General features: G+C 40.3%; 1 protein-coding gene and 1 long non-coding RNA gene across 5 annotated transcripts in view; both read right to left on the bottom strand.

The window, feature by feature from the left end:
- The window catches only part of LOC118567131, a 25,578-nt gene extending 19,031 nt beyond the window's left edge, over positions 1-6,547 (bottom strand). The window contains exons 1-2 of the long non-coding RNA XR_004933503.1: positions 6,069-6,547; positions 5,550-5,554 (exon numbers count right to left, since the gene is read on the bottom strand). This is a non-coding gene — a long non-coding RNA (uncharacterized LOC118567131). The remainder of the gene's footprint in view (positions 1-5,549; positions 5,555-6,068) is intronic.
- The window catches only part of epha8 (eph receptor A8), a 348,864-nt gene that overhangs the window by 86,950 nt on the left and 235,997 nt on the right, over positions 1-25,917 (bottom strand). The gene's annotated exons all lie outside the window — the stretch shown is intronic.

The following is a 25,917-nucleotide window of genomic DNA, read 5'->3' on the forward strand; positions in this document are numbered from 1 at the left end:
AGTGACAACCAGCCCAGCAACACCAACAAACAGATTACTGATGGGAATGGGATAAAACACAAGACCAAAGGATCAAGGAAGAATGTTGTCCTAGTAAAAAAGAAACACCAACAATATGCTGTTATCAGGTGTGAACCAGCTGTAAATGTTGGAATTCCACTCTGAAACAGAGTTGCTCCACTTCAACCTTGAACCAAAACAATCTTTCTCCTGACAATAATCAAAGGTATGACAAGAACCGTCATTCTAAACAGTCACCTCCTAAGCCTCCAGAGAAAAAGTGAGCCACAGGTCCACAAACCTTGATATTATGTAATGCAGCTATAAAGAGGATTAAACAGCTCTGTAACAAGAGGAACACAGGAGTGATGATTTATGCCTTTAACCTGGTGTCTATTATTTCAAAGGACCTTCTAGAGATCTTGAAAGCACACCTGACTGTGAAAAATACACACTGAAGCCTTGAGTGATGTTTTCGGAGGAAGATCTGAAGTAGTGAAGGAGGATTACATTCATCGTGAACATAGTTGATGATCTTGATGTCGCCATCTCTCTAAATAGACCAGGTTCAAATCCAACCCATTTTTCTCTGTGAACCATGCACCATCAGCTGTGTCTTTAAACAGATGAATAAGACCTGTGCAGCCTGCCACATCCAGGATAAAGATTGCTGAACATCATCTCCCTCACCAAGAAAGCCCAGCAGAGGATGGACTTCCTGAAGAAGGCAGCTGAAGAACTTCAACCTGCCAAGGACAATGATGGTGCAGTTCTACTCCTCCATCATGGAGTCCAATCCTCACCTCCTCCATCACACATCTGGTACGCTGGTGCCACCGCTAAGGACCAGAGCAGACTGCAGCGTGTCATCAGGTCTGCAGAGAAGCTGATTGGCTGCAATCTTCCATCTCTCCAGGACCTGTATGCCTCCAGGACTCTGAGGCGTGCAGGAAGATTGTGGCTGATCCCTTCACCCCAGTCACAGACTATTTCAGTCACTTCCCTCTGGCAGGAGGCTGCGCTCCATCAGGACCAGAACCTCACGCCACCAGAACAGTTTTTTTCCCATCTGCTACCAGCCTTATGAACAAGGACCAGACCCGCTGTGACTCTGGACACTGTCTCTCTCCTCCGTTCAGGACCTACAAGCTTCACCAAGGTAGCATCTCCAGACCTTCTGCGTTACATTAACGCACAGTTTACTGTGTATATAGCTTCTGTATATAAATCTACTCTATCTTATTTTATTTTGTCTGCAACATCAACACCAAGTCAAATTCCTTGTAAGTGCAAACCTATTTGGCAATAGCCATTGAGCCATTTGGCTTTATTAAACATTAGATCCCTGCTATGAAAATAACTTTTAATCAATGACTTCATTACTGACTATTATCTTGATGTTATGTTTTTGAGAGAAATGTGGTCACATTAACTTAATGAGGCACCAATTCTGAAAGAGTCAGTGCCTCCAAACTGTCATGAACGTGAATTAGGCAAACCCAGTATTCAACCAAACAAGAGAGGTATAGGCAAAAAACGGGATTTAATAATAAAACAGGGACAGGCAGACTCAATGATCAAAAGGGCAGTCCAAAATAGGCAGAAGTACAGACAAGGATAAGGCAAACTTAGAATATCCCAAGGCAGGTCCAGGTCAGAGAAACAGGCAAGCAATCGTACAGGGCAGGAAAAACAGGTTCAGGGATCAGGCTGGCTCAGAATCAAAAATGCTCTCAGGTTTGCATCAACAGGTCAATCAGAAAAGGAACGCTGGAACAAAAGTCACCGTGGGCTCGTTAATGATCTGGCAGATTGCAGAGGTTTGTGGCAGGACTATAAAGGGGAGTGAGCAGGTGAAGAGGAGTGAAGACTAATTACAAGTGAGCAGGTGGAACTAATCAGGGCAAGGGAGCTGACTGATAGCTGAGGGGAGAACAAACCGAGCTGATAAAGTGACAGGTAAATAACAGTTAATCTAAACAGAACAACACGTCTAAAACAAAGCCAAAACAAGAAAGAACCCAAAAGCAGAAACTTAAATAAAACGGATAACCTGAACCAAGACAAAAACCCAAATCATGACACAAACTACTATTTGTTTTGTGAGAGCAGACAGCAAAGGAAGGGAAGGAGTTGCAACCTTGTTTAGTTATTCACTAAAGTGTAAAAAAGTGATTCTGGGAAAATTTGACCGTTTTAAATATTTGATTCTCCAGTTAAAGAGCCTCTATAAAGTCATCTATAAAAGATAGACTTTACATAAATAACTTCAAACAGAAAAATGCGAGGGAATCTCTAAGATCATCAGCAAAAACATTAATAATACTCATGCCTTATTTACCACGGTCGACAGGTTAACAAATCCTCCTGTGTCCGTGGCTTCTGAACTCCATACCACCAAGGCCTGCAATGAATTTGCTAACTTCTTTACAGAGAAAATTCAAAAGATTAGAGGAGTAGTCTGTACATCCGTGTGAAGTTCAGTACAAAACCTGTCCCTAAGTCTCTAGAAACAGCAATTATCAAACCACAGCTGAAAAAGAATAATTTAGACAAACTTCTACTCCAGAACTACAGGCCCATCTCAAACCTCCCCTTTATCAGTAAGATTATTGAAAAAGCTGTATTTCAACAATTAAACACCTTCTTAACAACGACCAGCCGCTTTGACGTTTTCCAGTCTGGCTTCTCACCACAGTACAGAGACCGCCCTTATCAAGGTGTTTAATGACATCCATATAAATACAGACTGTGGAAGAACCACCGTGCTGGTACTATTGGACCTCAGTGCAGCATTTGATACTGTTGATCACTCCATTCTGTTAGAGCGCCTGGAGAACTGGGTCGGCCTCTCTGGTACAGCTCTCAACTGGTTTAAATCCTACTTAAAGGACAGGGACTTTTTTGTATCAGTAGGTAACTTTACATCAGAGATGACAAAAATCACATGTGGGGTTCCCCAAGGGTCCATCCTGGGTCCCCTCCTCTTCAATATCTACATGCTCCCTCTAGCTCAGATCATAAAAAATAACAACATCAGCTACCATAACTATGCAGACGACACACAGCTCTACATCACCATGTCACCAGTTGACTATGAACCAGTTCAAGAACTGAGTAAATGCCTAGAAGAAATCAATGCCTGGATGTGCCAAAATTTTCTTCAATTAAATAAAAACAAAACAGAAGTAATAATATTTGGATGAATAGACAAGCAATAAAAAGTTACTGCACAGCTTTAGTTGCTTCAGCTGGTGACCACCTGACTCAGACCTGGACCTTCAAAAGCATCTAAAGACAGTTACAAGGTCGGCTTTCTATCACCTGAAGAACATTTCTAGGATTAAAGGACTAATGACTCAGCAGGATCTGGAAAAACTAATCCATGCGTTTATATTTAGTAGAATTGATTACTGCAACGGTGTTTTCACAGGTCTACCTAAAAAGTGGATCAGACAGCTGCAGCTGATCCAGAACGCTGCTGCCCGCGTCCTCACTAAGACTAAGAAAGTAGAGCACATAACCCCAGTTCTAAAGTCCTTCCATGGCTCCCTGTATCTCAGAGAATAGACTTTAAAATACTTCTGTTAGTCTATAAATCACCCTGCATACCCAGAACCAGGACCAAGCCGCATTTAGTTTGTATGTGTCACTTATGTGGAACAACCTGCCAGAGGACTGTAAAAAGGCAGAAACCCTGAGTTCCTTTAAATCAAGGTTAAAACCTATTTGTTTGGAATTGCCTTTAACTGTTAATGTTGAAGTTTGTTGTCCAACTTGTCTTATACTGTGTTTGACCTGCTGCTGCTGTTCCAATGCAATGTGCTTGCCTCGGGAATGTTTTTCCTGTCTCTGTAATACTTTGTTTCCTCTATTAGTTCTTTTTTTGTTTTGTTCATGCACAGCACTTTGAATTGTCTTATTACTGAAAGGTGCTTTATAAATAAACTTCCCTTGCCTTGTCAGAAACTCCAGAAGACTTGGGCGGATGCCTCAAAAATTACCTGGATCCATGACTACTTGACAAATAGAGCACAGTTTGTGAAACTAAAGGACTATAGCCCCATTTCTACTCTCCTTGTTAAACCGATCCATGCCGAGTTCAGTCCGAGCTTGGATCAGTTAACCAAGCCGAGCTTGGTTCTGACGACTGTTTACACACCACGCTATCTCGGTTCCTTGGTTTCCTCGCCTCCTGGTGACGACCTGCGGTACTGCTGCTCTCTGGGATTGAAGGCAGGACACAGCAAATAAAAATGCCGGCGCACGTAACATTCAGGAAGTTAAGTTTGGTTATATTTCGTTGTTTGCGGCGAGTCAGGCGAAGACGGCAACTTTTGGTGAATTTACTTGACAGAGTCGGCTTCTGGGAAGTGGATGAGACAAACGAACGTCTAATCAGGATTTAGAGAAGCAGTAAACAACGACAGATGCTGAGGTTCATCACACTGCTAAGAATCATCACTGGAATCATCATTATCTGTCGGACAGATTCCAGTTTGTTCATGTTAATAATAAATCTTCCTCAAACTCTAGGGTCACCTGTGGAGTACCATAGGGTTCAGTCCTTGGACCAATTCTATTTACTATATATATGCTTCCCATTGGCAAAATTATCAGACAGCATGGGATTAATTTCCACTGTTATGCTGATGACACTCAGCTATATTTATCCATAAATCCTGATGAATCCAATCAGTTACTTTGACTGCAGTCATGTCTTGATGACATCAAAAGCTGGATGACTTTAAATTTCCTGCACTTAAATTCTGACAAGACCGAAGTTGTAATCTTTGGGCCAGAGTCTTCAAAAAATAAAGTTCTTAATCAATCCCTTAATCTGGATGGCATTAACTTGGCCTCTGGTAATAAAGTTAAAAATCTTGGTGTTGTTTTCGACCAAGACATGTCATTTAAATCCCATATTAAACAGGTTTCCAGAGTTTCCTTTTTTCACCTCCGGAATATCGCCAAAATTAGAAACATTCTGTCCAGGAGTGATGCTGAAAAACTAGTCCATGCATTTGTTACTTCAAGGCTGGACTATTGTAATTCTTTACTATCAGGAAGTCCACAAAATGCAGTTCAAGGCCTTCAGCTGATTCAAGCTCTCTCTCTTTTCTCTTCATAGTAGGTACACCTGGTCTGGCGTTCTGTTAACTGTGACATCATCCAGAGAAGACGGCTCACCCGCTACTACCATCTAATGTAGAACAGATTACTAGATCAATGTGTGCTTCTGTGCTTGTTTGTCTGTCTTGTTGTGTCTCTGTTCTGTCTTCTGTAACCCCAGTCGGTCGAGGCAGATGATCGTTCATACTGAGCCCGGTTCTGCCGGAGGTTTTCCTTCCCGTTAATGGGTGGTTTTTCTTCCCACTGTCGCTTCATGCTTGCTCAGTATGAGGGATTGCAGCAAAGCCATGTACAATGCAGACGACTCTCCCTGTGGCTCTACGGTTCTCCAGGAGTGAATGCTGCTTGTCGGGACTTTGAAGCAATCAACTGGTTTCCTTATATAGGACATTTTTGACCAATCTGTATAATCTGACCCAATCTGTATAATATGATTGAACTTGATTTTGTAAAGTGCCTTGAGATGACATGTTTCGTGATTTGGCGCTATAGAAATAAAATTGAATTGAATTGAAATTGGAAATCGTGTGGCACGGTAAGGAAGCTAGTATTATTATGAATGTCTGAAATGTCAGCTGACCGCACGGCGATGATGCTGTCTGCTCATGTGCTCTTTGTTATTAGAGAACCGTGATAAGGAAAAAGCGAGCCGAACCCACCTCTGGAACTGGGCTGCATTTAGCGCGGTCCGGTTGTGTCTGGCTCGGTTCAGTTCAGTTTGCATTCCATTTATACTCGATAGTTATCTCAGTTACTGAGCTCAGACTGGTCTCAGCTCGGTTAAAAAGGGTGGTGGAAACGAGGTATTAGTGTCTAACCAGGTGGTCAGCAACACAGGAGCACCACAGGGGACTGCACTTTAACCGTTCCTTTTCACTCTGCACTCTTCAGACTTCCAGCACAAGTCCAGCTTCTGCCATCTACAGAAATATTACAATTCTGCAGTGGATGGGTGTATCAGAGATGGACAAGAAGCTGAGGACAGGGAGCTAGTGGACTGCTTTGTGTTATGGTGTGGAAACAATCATCATGATTGTAGCTTCCAGGAGAAACAGGGTTAGCTCAAACCCTATCTCCATCATGGGAGAAGAAGTGGAGGTGGTTGAGGAATATAAATACCTCGATGTTCATCTGGACAACACACTGGACTGGAGACGCAATAATGAAGCTGTCTATAAGAAGGGACTGAGCAGACTGTACTTCTTGAGGAAGCTAAGATCCTTGAAGGTTTGCAACAAGATGCTGCATATTTTCTCTAAGTCTGTTGCTGAGAGTCATCTCCTCTGCCGTCATCTGTTGGGGCAGCAGCATCAGAGCCAGGGACCTAAAAAGGCTCAACAACCTGATAAAGAAGGCTGGTTCTGTCCTGGGATCAACTGTAGATCCTCTGGAGATGATAATGCAAAGAAGGATTCTTTATAAAACCAAGAAAATTATGGAAAACCTTGACCATCGTCTTCATGAGACTGTGTTGGGAAAACAGAGTGTCTTCAATCAGACACTTCTTCAAATTCGCTGCAATGCAGACCCCTACAAGAGATCTTTCCTGCCAACAGCCATCACTATCTATCTATCTATCTATCTATCTATCTATCTATCTATCTATCTATCTATCTATCTATCTATCTATCTATCTATCTATCTATCTATCTATCTATCTATCTATCTATCTATCTATCTCATGGGTACGTGGGGGTGCTGGTTCCTATCTCCAGCATTCACCGGGCGAGAGGCGGGGTTCACCCTGGACAGGTCACCAGTCTGTCGCAGCTTTTGGGACCAATAAAGTATATTTGAATTGAATTGAATATCCAGAACTGAAGGTTTTGTGGAGTTTTCTGAGTTTCCAGAGGTCAGGATCTGATAAAAAAAGTCTAAAGTCTAAAGTCCTAATGATCCAACATTGATGATGGAGTCGTTGGTGAAGGCTCGCTGCTGCATATGGGGAGCACAGGCTAACCCATTTAATCCCATCCAACAGATGGGCTACCATAAATGACTTAATGGAGGCTAAATACAGTATTTTCTCATGGCTTTGGTCTTCTTCAGCAGAATATAACACAAAGCAAAAGAGGTCCAGAAACCAGTGTGAGATGTTTCTTCAGCCTGCATATTTCCCACTTCTCAATCCAATAAAGCATCTGTGGGATGCGTTGGACAAACTAGTTTGATTATGATGCCTCTCCTCACAACTTCCAACATAAAATGATCTGTTGTTAAGAGTTTGGTGGCATATGGCACATAAAACCTTCAGGGATCTAAAGGACACTATGCCGTAATTCACAGAGCTTTTAAAGAACATAAAACATGAAGATGTACCTGAAACACTCTCAGAAAGAAAATTTTCTCTATCTGTCCAGCCTCATGGCTGCTCACATCTTAAAACTCAGGTTGTTTTAATCTCTGCACTCAAATAAAAACAAGACAGTACACAACCTTAGCTACACATCCAGTCTGAAGGAGCTCTGTGTATGTTTACCCCTAACAAGTCAGAAGCTTTCATGTTTTTAGTTGTCTTGTTTACTGTTTTTTGTAATCATTAAACAAATGAGCTCTTCTTTTTGTCAGCAGATGACCTCTTAATCTGACATTCTATTTTGTTGCTTTTTCCTCCTAAGCAGTCCCTGTAGACACCAAGCCAGAGCTATGTCCTATTTCTGAAAATCTTCATCAGCATCACACAGAGGGAGGTTTAACCGTTAACATTTACACAAGCGCTGTTCTTTACTTTCAATAAACACTTGTTCCAAATAATTTCATTTTGTATCAACATTTTTAAATGTGTAAAAAATACTTTTTGCAATTTTATCCAGATTACTCTTCAAAACACCAATGAATACCCAGTAGATATGATTTTTTATATCACCAACCTTCTATGGGTATTTATTTTCATTCTGGTACTGAAAGGTGACACATAAGTTTACATGGTAGTACTATTATTTTAAATATTCATCTAGAACATTGTCACAGTTATCTCACATCCAGATAGGTGGGTGCACTTGCTTCAGTTCCAGATAAGGCATTTGGATTGACCCACTATCACAGGATAGGTTCTGAAAATGGACTTTCATATGACAAAGTGGAATTTTACCTTGTAAAGATGCTAAATGTCATTAAAATGGTGAACTTAATGGTGTGGAGAGATGGAGGCAAATGTGCAGCTAGCTAGAATGTCACTTTAAGCAACACAGCATCATTTTATTCATTCTTACCCAAGGTCTCACAGAATAAAAAAAATAAAACGTCTGACAAATGACTTAAATGCCAGTACAGTTGTACTGCATCCTCAGCTCTGTGTTTAAACTAGACTGAAGACAACAGTGATCACCCCTTTAACACTCAAAGTCCACCAAAGCAAGAAACTATCCCTTCAAGTAAATTCCATCCCAGACAGTTTGTCTCATCCTCATTTTTATCCTGTTAATCCCTCCATATCTCGAAGGTTTTGTTGAAGACCCAGAGTTGAAAAGCCGGTCACGTCAGACCTGGGAGCAGCTTGTTCATCAATGAGAGAGACAGCGAGCACTCTGAAGTCTCTGACAGCTTCACCGGGAGCTCCTCACACACACACACACACACACACACACACTAAAGCACACACACACACACACACACACACACACACACACACACACACACACACACACACACACACACACACACTAAAGCACACAAAGGTGAAAAGGGAACAGAAACAGAAACACAGAACTCGTGCTTCATGCTGCCCAGGTAAACATTCAAAGAAGAAATGTGAAGACCGCCTACTTGAACCTTTCACTTCACTTCTGATGTGCTTTTTATTTCATATTACAAGAGGAAAACTTAGGATGTTGAGGGAAATGATGGGAATCAAATGCTGAGAAATGGCACCAATAATCCAAACATGTTCAAAATCATATATGCAGTTCATGGTAGAATATATAAACACGTCTTCAACTGAATTTGTTTAAACGTCTTTCATCCAGTTGCAGAGAAATCAAACATATTCGAAGCCATGGGGAAGATTTTGGTATAATTCCGACTGAATATTTTACTACTCTTCTGTACTATCAGAAAGAGGAGAATTTATTTAATTGGGTTGGTTTCTGGGTATAAACCTTGTTTTGAATCACAGTTCATACATTTTTAAGTGGCTTAAGGTTGGTTAGATTAATCTTTGTCTCAAATAAGACAAAGAATACTCAAGGAAAGGCTTTCAAACCCGAATCACAGCCTGAATGCTGTACCAACTGTTAAGCATGGAGGAAGATGATGCTCAGGTTCTGCTGACAGTGGTACAGCAGCAAAGCAGAAAATTAGTGGAACAAAGAAGAAGCAGGATCACGTTTCAGTTCTGTCAAGGTTCTGGCATTTTGCTATGTCAGTGTGGGTTTTCTTCCGTTAAGCTGCTACTTTTCCACTAGTGGAGTGAAGGAGCAAGGGTCCCTATTTGTTCCATGATGCGTCTACTTTTCTCATGCCCTCTGTGTGTTGCTTTACAGCTTCACTCTGAAATACATTGCATGATCATGTTTCAAACAACCGACCTGTGCTTAAGAACATGAACGTTGAAGCATCCACTGTTTCATGCATCTGTTTGGTTGTTTTTTTAGCAAAGAAAAAGTACTAACATTTTTTTTGGGGGGGGGGGGATTTAGCTTGCGTCCATAACTCTTTAAGCACAAGAAATAGAAGGAAAAGTATAGATTGTATTGTTTTTTTTTTCCAAAAAACAAAATCTTACTCTTATATTTGGCACCAAGCCCTAACAACCCAGACATTACTCTGATATCACAAAATAGAATTGCCCTTGTTTAATTTAATTTAATAAAAAGCATTATGGACAACAAGGAACACAGCAGGTCAGGGATAGAGTTGTGGGGAATATTAAAGCAGGAATGATAGTCCTTCACTCCACAAATCTGGCCTTTATGTAATAAAATTATGATAAGGAGAATGCCTTTGTTAAAAGAAAGTCATTTTGCAGTTTGCCAAAAGGGGACATAAGTATGTGGAAGTCAGCTGAAACCAAAACTGAACCTTTTGGTCTGCAAGGACAGTGCACATCACCCTGAACACATCCACCATGAAAGATGCTGATTTTCCTCAGCAGGAGCTGGGAAGCTAGTCGGAGTGTATGGGAAGAAGAATGGAGCGAAATGGAGCACGGTACTGGGGGAAAAAAAACTACGAGAGGCTGTAAAAGATTTAACACATGAGATGGAGGTTCACCTACCAGTATGACAGCCTAATGTCACAAAATAAAAATTTGCTTTTCTTAATACCATATTTATTACACTTTAAAGTCAAATTAAGAAAACAGAAATTATAATATAGTGGGGTTTCTTTTTGTTCTCTTACTGTAACCCCACACATCCATCAAAGGTGCACCGTCTGATCTAGTATTGGCCTAAAGGTAAATTCTTGAATGATGAACTCTACCAGGAAAGTGCAGTGTGGGAGAGAGGAGAACAATCTTCACTACTTTTAGCTAAACGGGTTAAAGAACATGTGCTCTTGAAGTAGTGTGTGTCTGAGCATGTGTGTGAATGTGCTCTTGTTTGCATGTTGCCCAGCATGTCACTAGCTGTCAGTGTAGTGCTCTCGCCATGAGAGAATTTGCATTACAATGAATCTTAATAGCCGTGCGCGGCATTGTGTGCTGACCTTGATTTATTCCCCGTATAAGTGGGTAAATAAATACATTGGAATAAAGTGGGAGCTGGAGACAGCACACCTTCGTTCCACACGTGAGGAGACTACTAGGAGTAGTTTGAGATGAGCGCCTGTCTTTTAGTGCCAAAGGGATAAACTGATGAAAGCTTGTACTTAGAGGAGAAACACTACATATGTATTGTAGGATATGTTCTAATATACCAAAAAGAATATGATATAAAAAATGGAAACGCATCTTCATTGGTATAATTTAATGGAATAAAATATTCTCATGTATGTTATTAAGCATTCTTATTAAATGACAAAAGGCAGGAAAGAGCAGGACACCTGAAGTGCTCGAGTTTGTAGTGTCAAGCACAAAAACAGTAATGATAAGAAAATAAAAGCTGAAAACAGGTAACATTAAAATTTGGAAGATGATCTGTCCAGGTGCAAGTTGTACTGATGCTGAAGCAGCAAAGCAATCTGGACTCCACAAGTCTTAGAATTATAAGTCAGGCAATAAGATGGGGCGCTAGTTGAACAGAAATTAGCTGTTCAAAAAGAAGAAAAAAGGTGACTGAAAAATGTGGTTAAATTTTGTTCAATGAGTGGTATAAGCAGGAAAAGCCAATGCCAGTAGAGATTACACAACAATTTTACTACATTCAATAGTCGTTGTTAATCTAATTTTGAAATAACACTTTACCAACAATTGAGAAAAAAGTTAGTTTGTATCATTTTGGCGTTGTTTTTCTTATTTAGACAGCTAGTGTACCTGAATGCAGCATGTGCAGTGATTAAAAAACACATCAGTCGACATGGTTTTATACAATGTGTTGCTGTTTTGGTTACATTGTATATTTTCCATATGCTGACTTAGAAATTCAAAATGTTAAAAAAAGTCCATGTTTGTGACGGATTGACTAATCCAGGTTTACCCAGGATGGTTTATACAGACCTTGTCTTACTTTGTTTCAAACCATGTGGTCCAGAACAGATAACCAGGATGACTCTTAACCAAGTTTAACCAAGCTAAGACCTATGGACTCCATGTGATCTTGGACCACAGTCACATCGTCCCTAAATGGTAAATCAATGGACCATAAACCAAGTTAAAACATGATAGCTTTAGGGACCTTTGGTTACTGTGGCCTCCAAGCTTTTACAGTCCATAATTCATTATCTTTAAAGGGACCTGTTTACGTATTTTGACCCTAAAACGAAAACAGATAAAAACTATATATCCATTCATCCATCCATCCATCCATCCATCCATCCATCCATCCATCCATCCATCCATTTTCTGATCCGCTTAATTCCTCATGGGGTCGCGGGGGGTGCTGGTTCCTATCTCCAGCGTTCACTGGGTGAGAGGCGGGGTACACCTGGACAGGTAGCCAGTCTGTAGCAGGAAAACGCAGAGACAGACAGGACAAACAAACACACACACACACTCACACCTAAGGACAATTTAGAGAAGCCAATTAACCTAACAGTCATGTTTTTGAACTGTGGGAGGAAGCCAGAGTACCCGGAGAGAACCCACACAAAAACTATATATTCATCTATAAATAAAACAATGCACACCAAGAGCTTGTCCTGATAGTCTTGTCTTAGTGCTGTTTGAGCCTTTCCACCAGGACGACTACTACACATAAACATTGGTGTGTCATTAGCTGACCGGTAGTACCGCGGAACTATTGCAGCAAAGTGACGGCTCTTCATGATCGAAGACCAACCCGATCTACAGGGTTAGGGTTACTTACTCTTTTTTTGCTCCTTCGCTGGGTGTTACTGACTCACATGGCTCCATCACACGTTGACGTCGCCGCCATACTGGAAGTAGCATTTAGTGGACTGATGCCTTATTCATATGCTGTATGGAATTGTACCAAACGATTCACAGTACAGAGCAGATCTACTGGGATTACCTTTCACAGATAAGAATACACATTTACTTGTGATTGTGTTTATTCATGAGAACATCATTATAATGTCATATATACTGTATTTCTGTGTTCTTCATTGCCTCTTCCTGTTCACTCATTACACACGTGCACAATATTGTACTTCCGGTTACATAGACTTAAATATACACAAAATCCATTGTATATTTGTAAACTAAGAAATAGCGCAAAAGCTAAGTGTAAATGTCATAATCTGGGTTTTGTTTTGGTTTATGTTTATTATTTGATCAGTTATTCCTCTCTTCCACCTCAGGTTTTGTTTCTGTTCTGTCTAGTTTTGGATTCATGTTTAGCTTGTGTACTGTTTTAGTTTATCCGGTCTTTGTATTAGTTCTGATCTCCTTTCTGTGCTCTGTTCAGTCTTAGTTTTATCTTCTGTCTTAGGTTTGTTCTTCATGGTTATTTATGTTCTAGGGTTGGTTTAGTGTCTGTTCATTTCCACGTGTTTTCTGTCAGCTTGTTTCCTCCTGCTGCCACTTCCCTCCCTCTGATTACCTCCACCTGTTTCTGGTTAATTGGCTCACTCTCTCTCCTTTCTTCTCCTGCCTTTTTAAGTCTGTCTCCTCTGCCACTTCTCGTCTCGTCATTGGCTACAGTGTCTTTCCATGTCTAGCCTCCGGTGAGTTTAAGTTCCACCTTTTCTGCCACCTTTTAATTTTTGGATTATGATTTTGACCACTGTTTTGCCAAGATCTCAATAAATCCTGCATTTTCACTAACCTCGGTTGTCTGGTCGAATTCTGGATCCTCCTGTCTCTGAGCTCCATGACAGTAAAACACAGAAATAAGATATAATAAGCTAACAGGGCGTGATAATTTAATTGTAAACGTGCGTTCACATCAAATGCAATTTCGGCGACAGTTGCCACACCAAAATGGTGCCTGTGGAGGCACTAGAAACACGTCTGTTGCATCACTTTGCATCACATCACTCCTGCGGTGCACCTGTACATGGCGATAATATGTAAATCAGTCGCTCAGGCCGCCACACCTTAAAACCATTGCAGGCAACCATAGTGAGCTACTGGCTTAGAAATGTGCAAAGTGATTGCCCCTTTAATCCCAACGGTTTTGGGTTGTCGATCTTCACAGTTGCCATTAGTGGTGAAGTCCAAATAACTTTAAAATAATACAATGGATTTATTTAAAGGTGAATGCAATAAATTAATTTGTTGTGTGATAACTGGGTTTTCCCATTGGAGGCTAGTATGCCGTTTTTTCCCAAATAAATAAAATCATTAATTAAAAAACAGGTTTTTGTAACTACTGAGATAACCTTGGCCCACATTTATATTTCTCATGGTTTAAAACATTTGACCGTGACAAAAGCAAAGACGGACAAAGTCTGAGGTAGACTTTTTTGACGAGGCGTATCAATGATGTGATTATGCAAGTTTGTTTTTTAGATGTTTGTTTTTCCATTTAACTAACAAACTGACTTTTAGACTTAAAACCATTCAGTTGTATGTTTTAGTAGGATGTTGAGAATGGCTTACATTTCCCCAAACTAGGGCACCATCCATCAGTGAGTAAAAATGCAGATGGTCCAAGACGTCTAATAAATATTGAATTTTACTAATCTTTAACCTCAATTCATCAACAAGGGATGAAAAATGTTTTGCAAGCTCTTCAAAAATGTTCAGTCTTAATGCCCTACACTTAAATCAGCATCAACCTTGTAAAATATGTGAATTTAAACTGGTATGTACAGACAAGGTTTGAAAGGCTCCTCTGCTGGCACCCAAGGGAAAATATTAAGCCACAAGCAAGCCAGTGAGGCAATAAGCATGATGGATGAACATGTCTGTGAGATCAGCTATGGAAATGGGACACTCATCGTGCATGCTGTCCTTCCTGTTACAGTCATAACCAACATGCTAACAACAAAACACTAAATAAAGGCATCAGCTTCCAATTTGAGGTAAGCTTGATTTACGCCAGGCTACACATAGCACAACAAGATGGATGACCTTGAAGATTAAATGGACCGAATTGAGTAAATCTCCTTCAGGGAGAACAGATTGATTGTTTCGGCTAATTTGTATTGAAGTCAAAGAACATCACAAACAGATCTTTAAAATATCTGACCCCCCAGTACAAAATGTAATGTACGGGGAGATTTTTTTTTTTTTTTGCGGGGGGCAGGGGGGGGGGGGGGGGTATTTTGACAGTTGACGAGTTGCAGATACTTTCCATGCAAAATAACATTCTCCTTGCTTATTCTTAATAAGTAGGCTATAATACCTTAATAGGAAGTTGTCTGTCTAAGGATGCATAGCTGATTGCATTAAGTTGGTGACTCATCTTTTTGCAAATTATGTGGTTATGTTGACGCCTTCAGAGAGTGGTTCTCACCTGGAAAAAGGTGGATTCCTCTCTGCTTTTGGGGCTGGTTTTGGAAGTGTTTAAGTATCTTGATATCACATTTACAACTTTTTTTCTATGGTCTATGTTTCTCTTAATCATGACAGAAGGAATGAGATCTGGGTATAGAAACAGCTGAAATTAGCTTCTTCTGTAGGGTTGCTGTGCTCCTTGACAGAGATCTGGGTTCTAATTTATAAAAATGTGTGTAGAATAAGAGTGTATGTACACCAAGTAAATATTCAACTTATAACACCATGCATACACACACAAGCATACAATTTCCCTTTATAGATCACAGCTGCGCCTTCTACACGCCTAGATTCAAGCATAAATGGTCAATGCAAAGCACCTCATGAATGTTAATGTATATTTAAAATGGGTCAAAGGATCGCTTTTTTCATCATGGTGACATGGCAATCATGGACAAAAAGCAAAGAAAGGCATTTATTGAATTTAAAAATGTTGCTAACATATGTTGAGAACCCATTTAAAATGAATCCTGATTGCTGTTTGAAATGTCTGAAGATAGCCGTACTCCGTGTTGAAATTTCTCTGAGGCTGTGCGTTGAGATTGACAATCATTGAAGGGAGTGAGAGCCGGAGGAAAGTTTTCCCATAACGATAAAGCACAAGCGTATTTGACCATTTACAGCAATTAAAGTAATTGCCTCACACCATGTCACAATAATGTGTAAATCTGAGGTACACGTCACTCTGGTGATTACCAGGGAGAGGGAAGTGATGGAAGAAAACCCCATGAAATGTTGTTTGGACCTTTCTTTAAGTTTTAAGATGCCTTATGAGATTTTTAATTTATTGAAATGTTCTTTTGTATTGTTATGTGTCACCAGCGCAAGCATGAATAACACTGCAGTTTTTTAATAAAGTCGATTTCTGATTAAAGTCTGACATGGTGTGAAATTGAATGTCTGAGAGGAATCATGACGCATTTTGACTGCAATTCACCTCTTTACCATCCGTGTCAACAGTTTCCCCTGTCTCCAAAATGAGAGTCAGAGCTGCCATCAGGACCGCATATTTTTTTTATAGAACTTTTGCATGGAAAGTGATGTACGCACATTTCCGACCCCATTTTCTGCGTACGCAAGTTTTATAAACGAGATCCCAGGAGAGGAACTCCGTCATCCTAAAGTAGCTCATAATAGAGTCATTTGTTTCTCTAATTGTTCAGAAGTTGGTAGATGATTTTTAGGCATTTTTCACACATCTCTCTTGAAAGTGTTATATTGGATCTCAGTGAGAATCCCTGTATATATAAAGGTTAAATAAATAAATGAAAAAAAAAGTTGATCAGGATGCACAGGGCATCCCGATGCTACTGGAAGGACTATTAATTCCTTCTATCCAGAAAATGCCTTGGTGGCTCTGGAATAAGCTGGAAAGTGTTACTGGGGAGAGGGATGCCTGGAATTTCTCTGGTGGACCTGTCATGGTATGGCCCAGTTTCCAGTACAGTAGGTGGAAGACAACGGACAGCTTTTTTATTGCAATATTTGAAATTTTAGTATTAGGGTCAAATAGTTAGTTTTTCTTGAAATGCACATCCTCACTAAATGAATCTATTATTGCAATTTACCCAAAAATCGAAAAGAACGTTAGCTGCTAAAGTTTACAGTACTTGTTTGTTTTGGATCTAAAAATATCTCTGGTTCACAGCATTATGTGTATCTCAACAACACATTTATGATAGAAACAACTAATAATAATAAGTATGGGCTTTGGTATCTGCAGTCTTGCCTCCCCTCACCTACTTATTGGTCTCCCTGCTGCGTTTGAATCAATTCCATCAATGAAGCCGTCACAAAGGGACTGTTACCACAATGTTTTCCAGTGGAAAACGCCTGGTAATTACAAATCAAACGAGACAAATACATCCCATTAATGAGCATTAAACGGTTGTTAATTATCCGATTGAATGGCTGTCACCATTAAGCTGTGTCTGGAGCTTGGGGAGGAGGGAGGGGTTGAGGGCTCAAAAACTAGACGGGCATTCTGAAAAGCAAATTAGCTGCATACTGAGAAGATCAGACAATGTGAAGTACGTGTGTCAGGAAACATGTGTGTCAGGAACGCAGGCAAGGGGCGAGGGGAGGGGCATCAGGGGAGGGGAGGGGAGTTACACGTTCTTCCTTCCCTTAAATTAGCAGTTGCAGCAGAGCATTAGAGGGGAAATTAATCACCAGCTTTTAATTATATATATATTTCAAAAGGACAAAGTGTACGGCAGGAAAGCTGAAAAGAGGCAGGATACACGCTGTGCTAATGTGGCTGCAGCCATCAAAACATGTCTGTTCCAATAGGTAAAAATGATCTGTCTAAGGCTACAAAGAAGAACAGCACTCAGAAAGTCTGAACAATTGACTTTATCTCTGCCTGAAGCAGTTCTGGCCATTTCAAAACTTCTGAATGTTTCTTTGCTGAAATTGTTCCTAAAGCTGTGTGTTTAGTGTTTTGAGAACAGAAAGTGATGTTTAAGGATTACAATTTGAACCGCAGAGCAAAGAGAGAATATAAAACACAGAGGAGAGTACAAAAATGTGACTGGAAGATTTGCGAGCTAAACTGCAAAAGCAGTAAGGATTTTTTTTTTTTTTTTACAAAGCTCTTCCAAGGATGCAGCAGTCAAGACCAGCTTTGTGATAGCTCATAAAACTACAATATATAAAAGGCCACTCTCTGATGGGGAGTTTATCATACTCTGTAGCTCTAATTTACCTCGAGAGAAAAAAAAAAACTACGTTTGCAAATGTGTCTCTTTCTCGAGGCGAAGCCTAACGATGTGGATCGAGAACATCGTCGGGTATTTGGCACTTCAGCTGCAAACTAAAGTGGACAATTTTAACTTGTTTTCCTTGGCTTTGGACAAACGTTGTGTTTTCTGTACGTAGATTAACAAAAGACTTTGAGATGATGGAGGAGCTAGCAGCTATGCGGTTGTCATGAACCTGGACAGCAGACAGGCCCAATCAGGACAGCAGACAGGTCAGTGAAAGGCACTACAACAGGGTGCTAGTTTACAGAGGTGCATCCATCCATGGAGACGCTGGGATTAAAATGGGACAAACCGGATTAAAATGGGACAAACGGGTTAAAATGGGACAAACCGGATTAAAATGGGACAAACGGGTTAAATGGGACAAACCGGATTAAAATGGGACAAACGGGTTACATGGGACAAACTGGATTAAAATGGGACAAACCGGCAGGTGTTCCAACAGGTGGCTGTCCACTTTTGAAATGACTGAAATTAATTCAGAACAGAACCTGATATTTTTGCATCCATTTTGAGACGTTGCACAAGTCAGTGGTAAAAATGAGCCACATTGTTGATATTATTAAAGCAGTTAATTTGCAAGAACACTGAATCACACAGTTTGTTTCCCTGCAGGAGCAGCATGTCAGTAAACACTGACATTGGCTACTAGCGTGCTGTGTGATGGCTCATCCTGGGCAAGAATGGGACCAGAGAGCAGATATTCAACAGCTTTGTTAAAACAAAGTCAAGGAGCTCCCTGACCTCTCAGATGTAACTAACCAGTTGTCCTCTCTTTCATCCTATATACTTGAAAACTGGCTCATGCTCGTATGTTTACCGATTCTCCTGTCATAGATGAAGCCAATAAAGGAGCAACCGTGCTCTGTGAGATGTTGTAAACTATGGATATTGTTTCATAACCCAGCATGGCTTTAAACTTCTCCACAACCTTATTTCTGACCAGTCTGTTGTGTTCCCTGGTCGCTGTGTTCCTCTTGGTTCTTTAATGTTCTCTACCAAATGCTTGAGTCCTTCACAGAACAGCTGGATTTATTTTACACAAATGCACTCTATTTAATAAAGTGACGTCTTGAGGCACTTGGTTCCAGTGGACCGTATTTAAGGTTTTCAGAGTGATAGGGGCTGACTATAAATACACACCACACTTTGCAGATGCTTACATGTCAACACTTTGTAAAGTTCATAATTACTTTGCTTCGACATCACGATTAGATAATATCAAATATTGATCCATCACATATAGTAAGAACCAGAACTGCCTTTATTGTTATTAAGGACACACAGGAGCCTGTGACTAAATCTTATTTGGGGCAACACAATTTCCAGAGCATGAAGGAGTAAACACACGGAATGTGTCACAATCTAAAACATAACTGTACATATGATTTCAAGGCTTCAATCATTTCTGCAGACTTTTTTCATTGTTTGGCTCATCCTAGTGTACACTAGATACATGAATGCACGCTCAAATGTCCATGTGAAACGTGTGGCTCTCCAGCAGAGGCCTGAAGTAGGGGAGAGTAAATGACAGCACCCTGTGTGCTCATCAGTTTAACTCAACAAGAACTCAGGGCAGAAAATCATTTGAAGAAGTCCCGCAGTCCCCTCAGACAGAGGCTGCCAGCTTCTCAGTGATCTGCTATCTTGTTGCCTGTCTCTTTACTGTCAGGACTAATAGTTCTTAGATGCTAGACTGGGACAAGGGTGCCTCATATGGGCCAAGGGTGGAACACGCTCAATCAATAATTCACCCAGCAGCTCTCAGCCTTTTCTTTCTGTGAGCAGTTTTATTACTAAGTCAAGCATTCATATGGGCAGCGGGTGAGAGGATGTATTTGAAGGGCTTGGCCATTGTAAAGCTGCAAATGTGAGGATGCTACATGTGCATGAGTGTGTATGTGTCACCAAGGTTTGCATCTGCACTGACCTGTAGCCCTTTGAATCTGCTGAGGAGATAAAGCTTCGGCCAATCACAAGCAGATTTAAGCTAAATTAGTCAGGTGACTCTGCTGTGTCTAGCTGAGATATGATTCATTCCTCTCTCTCTCTCTCTCTCTCTCTCTCTCTCTCTCTCTCTCTCTCATATATACAAAGTCCCCACAGTTTATGAAAATTAAAATGTCAAGGGATCCTTTCCTCTAACTCTTATTATCCGCCTTTTTACCCTTCTCTCTTCATTTTTATTTATCTATATTTTGTCATCTCTACCATCTGTCCCTTTCATTTATTAATTTTATTTTTTGTCACTTTTTCACACTTTTTCTCTTTCCTCCCTTTTTATACCCTTTTGTTGCGGATCCTTCTCCTTATTTCTCTAAATAGCTGGTTTCCCTTTTCCCCCTAATGTACCCCCTTCTTTTTTGTTACAATTTAGTTTTTATATCTGCTCTTCATTAATCGTGTTCTCTGATTGCTCTTCCTTTTAGCTTTTCCATCGAATTCCTCTTTCATTATTCCTATTTTCTTTGTTTCATCTACGCATGTCTTCTTTGCAACGTCTTTTTCTCATTTTAATTTCTTCGTTTCTCTTCATATCTTTCTTTTGAACCAAATTTTTACCCTCCAGTTTTTCTTTTCTTATTCTACTGTCCAGTTTATTCACAAGAACTTTATTCATTCTGGGTTTTTTCCCATCAAAAATATTGTTTAATTCAAAATAATTAATTTTCCTTTAACTTTTGCCAAATTCCAGTCAGTTACATAGTAAAAATAATATTCATCTGTAATTTAATCCCAACATACAGCCATATTTGATAATTTAGAATATACTAAATCTACTAAAAGTGTACTTCTAATATCTGGCCTTTCTGTGAGCATAGCAAGAATACGGCTATTTTTGAAAGAAACTACTAAGAAGTCCTCTTCCTATCACTGTTTGTGACATTCTGTGTAGGGGTCAAAACAAACGTTAGGAAGAAGGACCTCTGGTAAGAAAAAAACTAAAATAAATATTTTGGACAACAATCTAAAATGGCGATAAATATATAGATATGAAAAAATACCATTTACAAGATAAAAAAATAAACAACTGGGATGTTGAAAGTCCAAATTTTATAGATTAAGTACCTTGAATGGCAGCTTCTACTTGTATGTCATTGACAACATAATTTCAGTCAGATTTCCGACATTTATCATTTTTATGGTGCCTGATAAATATGTTTTACTTTGTCTAGCTCTATCATCTATCATAAAAATCACCAGAGTTTGTTGTTAAAATGTGACAACAGTGAAAAAGTTCACTGGGAATTAATACCCTGGCAAGGCACTGCAGCTTTCCTCCCTTTACTTTATTCTTTTAGCCTACCCTCACCTATCCACGCTGACCTGTCACACCTCTCATCATCCATCAGACAGGTCCAAGCAGACATGCAAAATTAATTATCCTTGGCTCAGAAACAACAAACACCTCTCCACAGACCCTCGCTGACTGATACAAAGATGCACAAACCTTTAATGAGACATATACAGCAGGAAAGCTACACACATTGGTGCCTTCATCCACACGTGGCCAGTGCCTTGGTGTCCAATCCACAGCATGCAGCAGCTGCAGCTGTGATAATTGTAGCGTGCTTTTTGTTTGGTCACACCAGTATATTCTCCTGCTTTTATGCTATGAACTAGACGCATATTTATTTGCTTGAACTATAGTTCAATATCACTTGAACTATATAGTTGAGCAAAGTAATTTAGATATTTAGGAATTTGTTCAGGCACTGTTAAACTCTGACAATCACAGCTCTGCCCTATTATATCTATCCCAAGAAGAGTTATTTTAGAGTTATTGTCATACTTTCTATCAGGTTTGCGAGCAAAGGATTCCAGAAGTCTGGAAACATGACAAGACTAAAACAATTTATTCTGGGAGCCAAAGGTCCCATTATTGTACAAAAACAAAGGAATTGATGCAACCATAGCCAGGTGAATAACAACACCCGAAATTAAAAAATATGTTCACAACCTTCATCATGTAAAAATTCAATTCTAACATGGTAAAAAAATAACTTAATGATAGAGACCTTTCATATATTTAGCTCTTAAAATAGTCATCCTCCTTGAAGGTTTGAGTTGATTAGTTGATCTGATGCACCTGTGTTGAGCATTTTTCCGTTAATTTCCCGTCGTATTTCAGTTCCAGGTTTTTGTTCCACCGTTGTTCCACCGTCCTGTTTCCGTGCTCCGGTTTCCTTGTCTGTTTTCGTACTTTGTCTTCGTGCCCAGTTTTTGATCCCTGTTTCTGCATGGTTATTTCTACATTAAATATCATCATCTTCAGCACGCGCCTGCTGTCCAGTTGCTGCCACTTTGGTCCTTCACCTCAAAATATGCAGAACAAAGCAACCAGGAAAAGGACCAGGCAACAGGCGTGGAAGTCATCACCCTGTTTGAATACTTCCGTCGGCAGGCGGAGAAGAACATGCGCTGGACAGATTTGGTGGAAGAGCAGCGATCACCAGGTTGGGGCTGAAGGTTGGCCATCCCTCTTCCTGGTACCGGTCCCCGGTTTCTTCCACCGCAGCAGGGCAGAAGGTCCCGGTGTAGCAGCCGACAAAGGGGAAGAAACTCCTCGCTGACCAGGGCTGGTGCCCTGTATGCTTTTTGTGAGGGTCAGCCACCGATGCCTGCTCCCCACTTGCTCCATGCTGCTCAAGCAGCCCGACGGCACCAACAATGCCCGCTTCGAGACGCTTGACTGCGCCGACGCCAGCTCCAAGACACCTGACAGCCCCCAAGCCTCCTCCTCACCTCGAGCTGCAGCCACCTCGGGTCCCAAGCCCCGAGATCTCCGACACGGATGTCCAGGTAGTCTGTGAGTTGGTTGGGGTGGTCGAGGCTCTGTCTCGGCCCCAAAGGACCACAGGCATCTTCTGGGGTTCACCATTGGAGTCCTGTTAGAGTTTCTCAAGGGTCTCCAGCCTCCAGGGGAGGGCCCCAGTGGTCTCCAGAGTTATTCAGAGGAGGTCCCAGTCATCGGCGCCGTCGCCGGCCTCCATGGTTCCTCCATGGTTCCTCCATCCGGAGCACTTGGTCAGCTCTGGGCTCTAGGTCATCAGCCAGAACTGTATGAACACTTTTCCTCCTTCGCCCACCCTGGTCAGGTAGTTTGTTGTTTGGACACTAGTGGGCATCTGTTATCCGCCCTTGGGGGGGGGGGGGGGGTGTTAATGTTTGATTTCATTTGTTGATTTCTCTGTTGTACTTAAGTTGAAGTTTTTGTTCCTTCGTTGTGACGTCATCCTGTTTCCATGCTCCGGTTTCCTTGCTGTTTCGTACTCTGTCTTTGTGCCCAGTTTTCCATTCCTGTTGCTGCATGGTTTATTCTTGAGTTGCCGCCATTAAATATCATCATCTTCAGTCTGCGCCTGCCTTCTGCTTCCTGCCGCTTTGGTCCTTCACCTCAAAACATGACAGTTTCTGCATTTCCTTTGTTATGTATGTGTGCTTTCTTTCTTGATCAAAGACAGTATGTAGAAAAGTTACTCTGGACTCAATAGATTAAAAAGTACTGCTTTACAACCTGTCAGATATTACTGAAACAAAACCTTCTGCAAACATCAGAGAATGTGGCAGCAGTTCATTTTGTTTCATTTGTCACGCAGGACAGCAATTATATAAATAATATATAATAAAATAATTAAGAGCATTGTAATGAGATCTCATGGTATATGATTTCTTGTGCTACATTGTTTAACATTGCTATAAGGAGCCCAGGATATAAAGGCTTGAAGATTGAGTCATGTATTTGTGTTTGAGATGCTTAATTTGAGGAACAAATGGAATTGTTTTGCTGACAGAATTTGTTCACAATCTCGGTCGGGCTGGCTGACAACACTTGGTTACATTAGCACTGAATGAGCCTACATCACTTTTAATTGGTTTGTGTGTGTGTCCCTTAAATTGACCTGACCTGAACTAATAATGATACTGAAAAGAAATTCAGCAATTGCAATTTCTATAGTGTTTCTATTTGCAAAAACACAAAAAGAGCATGTACAGGATACAGAAATAATCTCTCTGTGGTCTGCTTCTAATCTGTGGGACATTTCAGACCTCTTACAGCGCTCTGATCATGGTACCTCTTTCTGTACATTTACATATTTAGATCCTACAGTTAACTAGAGCAGTCTGTGATCAGATGTTGGAATGACTGTAGGAATAGATCAAATTGAATGTGTCATAACTATTTGCAGAATTAACAAAATTATACTCTTCATAATGTCTTTCAGTTGAAATCCTGCTTTAGAGATATAAATGAATGGGTTCTAGCATTATGGCCATAAATGCAATAAGTTGAATCAATGGGCCATAAAACGGTAAATGAAAACATAAATAAAACTTTGGTAGAAACACACAATCACACAGCTTCTGCATAGACAGCAATGTTATTAACTTGACATATTTTGAGTCAATGAAACTGAGGTAAAATTGGGCCAATCAATCTCCTTTGACAGGTACCATGAGCTGTGGAGCTGCCATGTCTTTCAGTTGAATTCCACCAAGACACCTTTCAGGCTGTGAAGTTCCTAATGAAGACACAGTTAAGTGATTTGGAGGAACAGATGATTTGGTGAGAACTTCATTATTCCCTGGCTCATGGCCGTTTGAGTAGAACACGATATTCATAATTGCTGTCAGAATCAACTTGTGGGAGCCTGCTACCAGGAATTGGAGCTAAAATTGAAACAGTCTCTAGAGTCAGGGCAGCGGGGGAATACAGAGTGATCAAATTAGTTCCATCCTCCCGGCAGTGTGTAAACAACTGCTGATCAACAACCCTGTTTCAGTTTGGGAGGTAGATGACACGAAAGCTCCAGAAACACACTCATATTCACGGCCTCGGGGTAGGAAAGGTTTACAGTGTGACACAACTAGTCTGTTAGATACTTACACACACTCTTCTGATACCAGCCCCATCAGGAATCTGGATCAACTTCAGTTGAACTCAGAAGAAAAATGATTTGAATTCATTGAGTACAACAACGTAAATCTGGTGTGCTCATTTTTCTCTTCACATTGATTGACCATAAGACTGCAGTAATAACAATAGTAAGATCAGTATGGGATTTTAGATGGGTTTACTGTATTCTATCCCCTTGTTACCATGTTTATGTAAGCACTGAATGTGTAATGTTCTTTGTTAGAAACACAGTTTTTTTAGAATAAAATTAGAATTTGGTGAAAATCATGATAAAACTTGTCTGCATTCAGCACTTCTATTATTTCAGTCAAATATCATTTGTTGGTGTAGGAGCTGCTCCAAAAATCTGAAATATGTTTGAACTCATTATTTGTGTGACAGTAATTGGCACACATTTGTAAGCTACAGCTTTGGCTAATGTACGACTTAATCTTTGGTAAAGCTGTGACAATAAATCCAGTTCCCAGGCAACACAATTCACAACTCTGGGCTCACAAGAACAAGATGAGAAAAAAAATAATAATATCATCATCATCAATAATAAAGTAATATTTCGGGGAGTATCAAGAATCCTCATTTGAGTGACAGTTTCACAAACCATAAACTGTTTTAAAACATTTGTAATTAGCGGAAAATATTCCAGTCAAGGGGTTGACAGGTTCAAACATTATAGTTTTGAGGTGCAAATGATGAAAAATATATATATTTTTGCAAATGATTTAAACATAGTGTTGACCATGTTTGAAACATTGTTGACCAGTATGACAAGCAACTTTTGAGTCCAATTTCTCAACCAAACAAGCCAATTCAAAAACTACTTCTTATATCTACTCTATAACTCTGTTCCACAGACAAATCCAGCCCCGCAACCGGTCTATTCCACTGTACTCAATATGTTGCCTATTGCATTCCCACGGACCCACTGATGGCTGGAGCTGTGCTCCATTTAGTGTGCAATCATTCCCCATTTTTACAGCTGGAATTGCAACATTTTAACATAGGATCTGCAATTCTATATATTTTGATGACATTTCGGGCGAAACTAAGAAATGAAAGACTCTCTACACTCCCTGAACTGAGATTATGCCACACATTCTTTT

This window comes from Fundulus heteroclitus, chromosome 20 (genome assembly GCF_011125445.2).
Source record: "Fundulus heteroclitus isolate FHET01 chromosome 20, MU-UCD_Fhet_4.1, whole genome shotgun sequence".
Taxonomy (NCBI): domain Eukaryota; kingdom Metazoa; phylum Chordata; class Actinopteri; order Cyprinodontiformes; family Fundulidae; genus Fundulus; species Fundulus heteroclitus.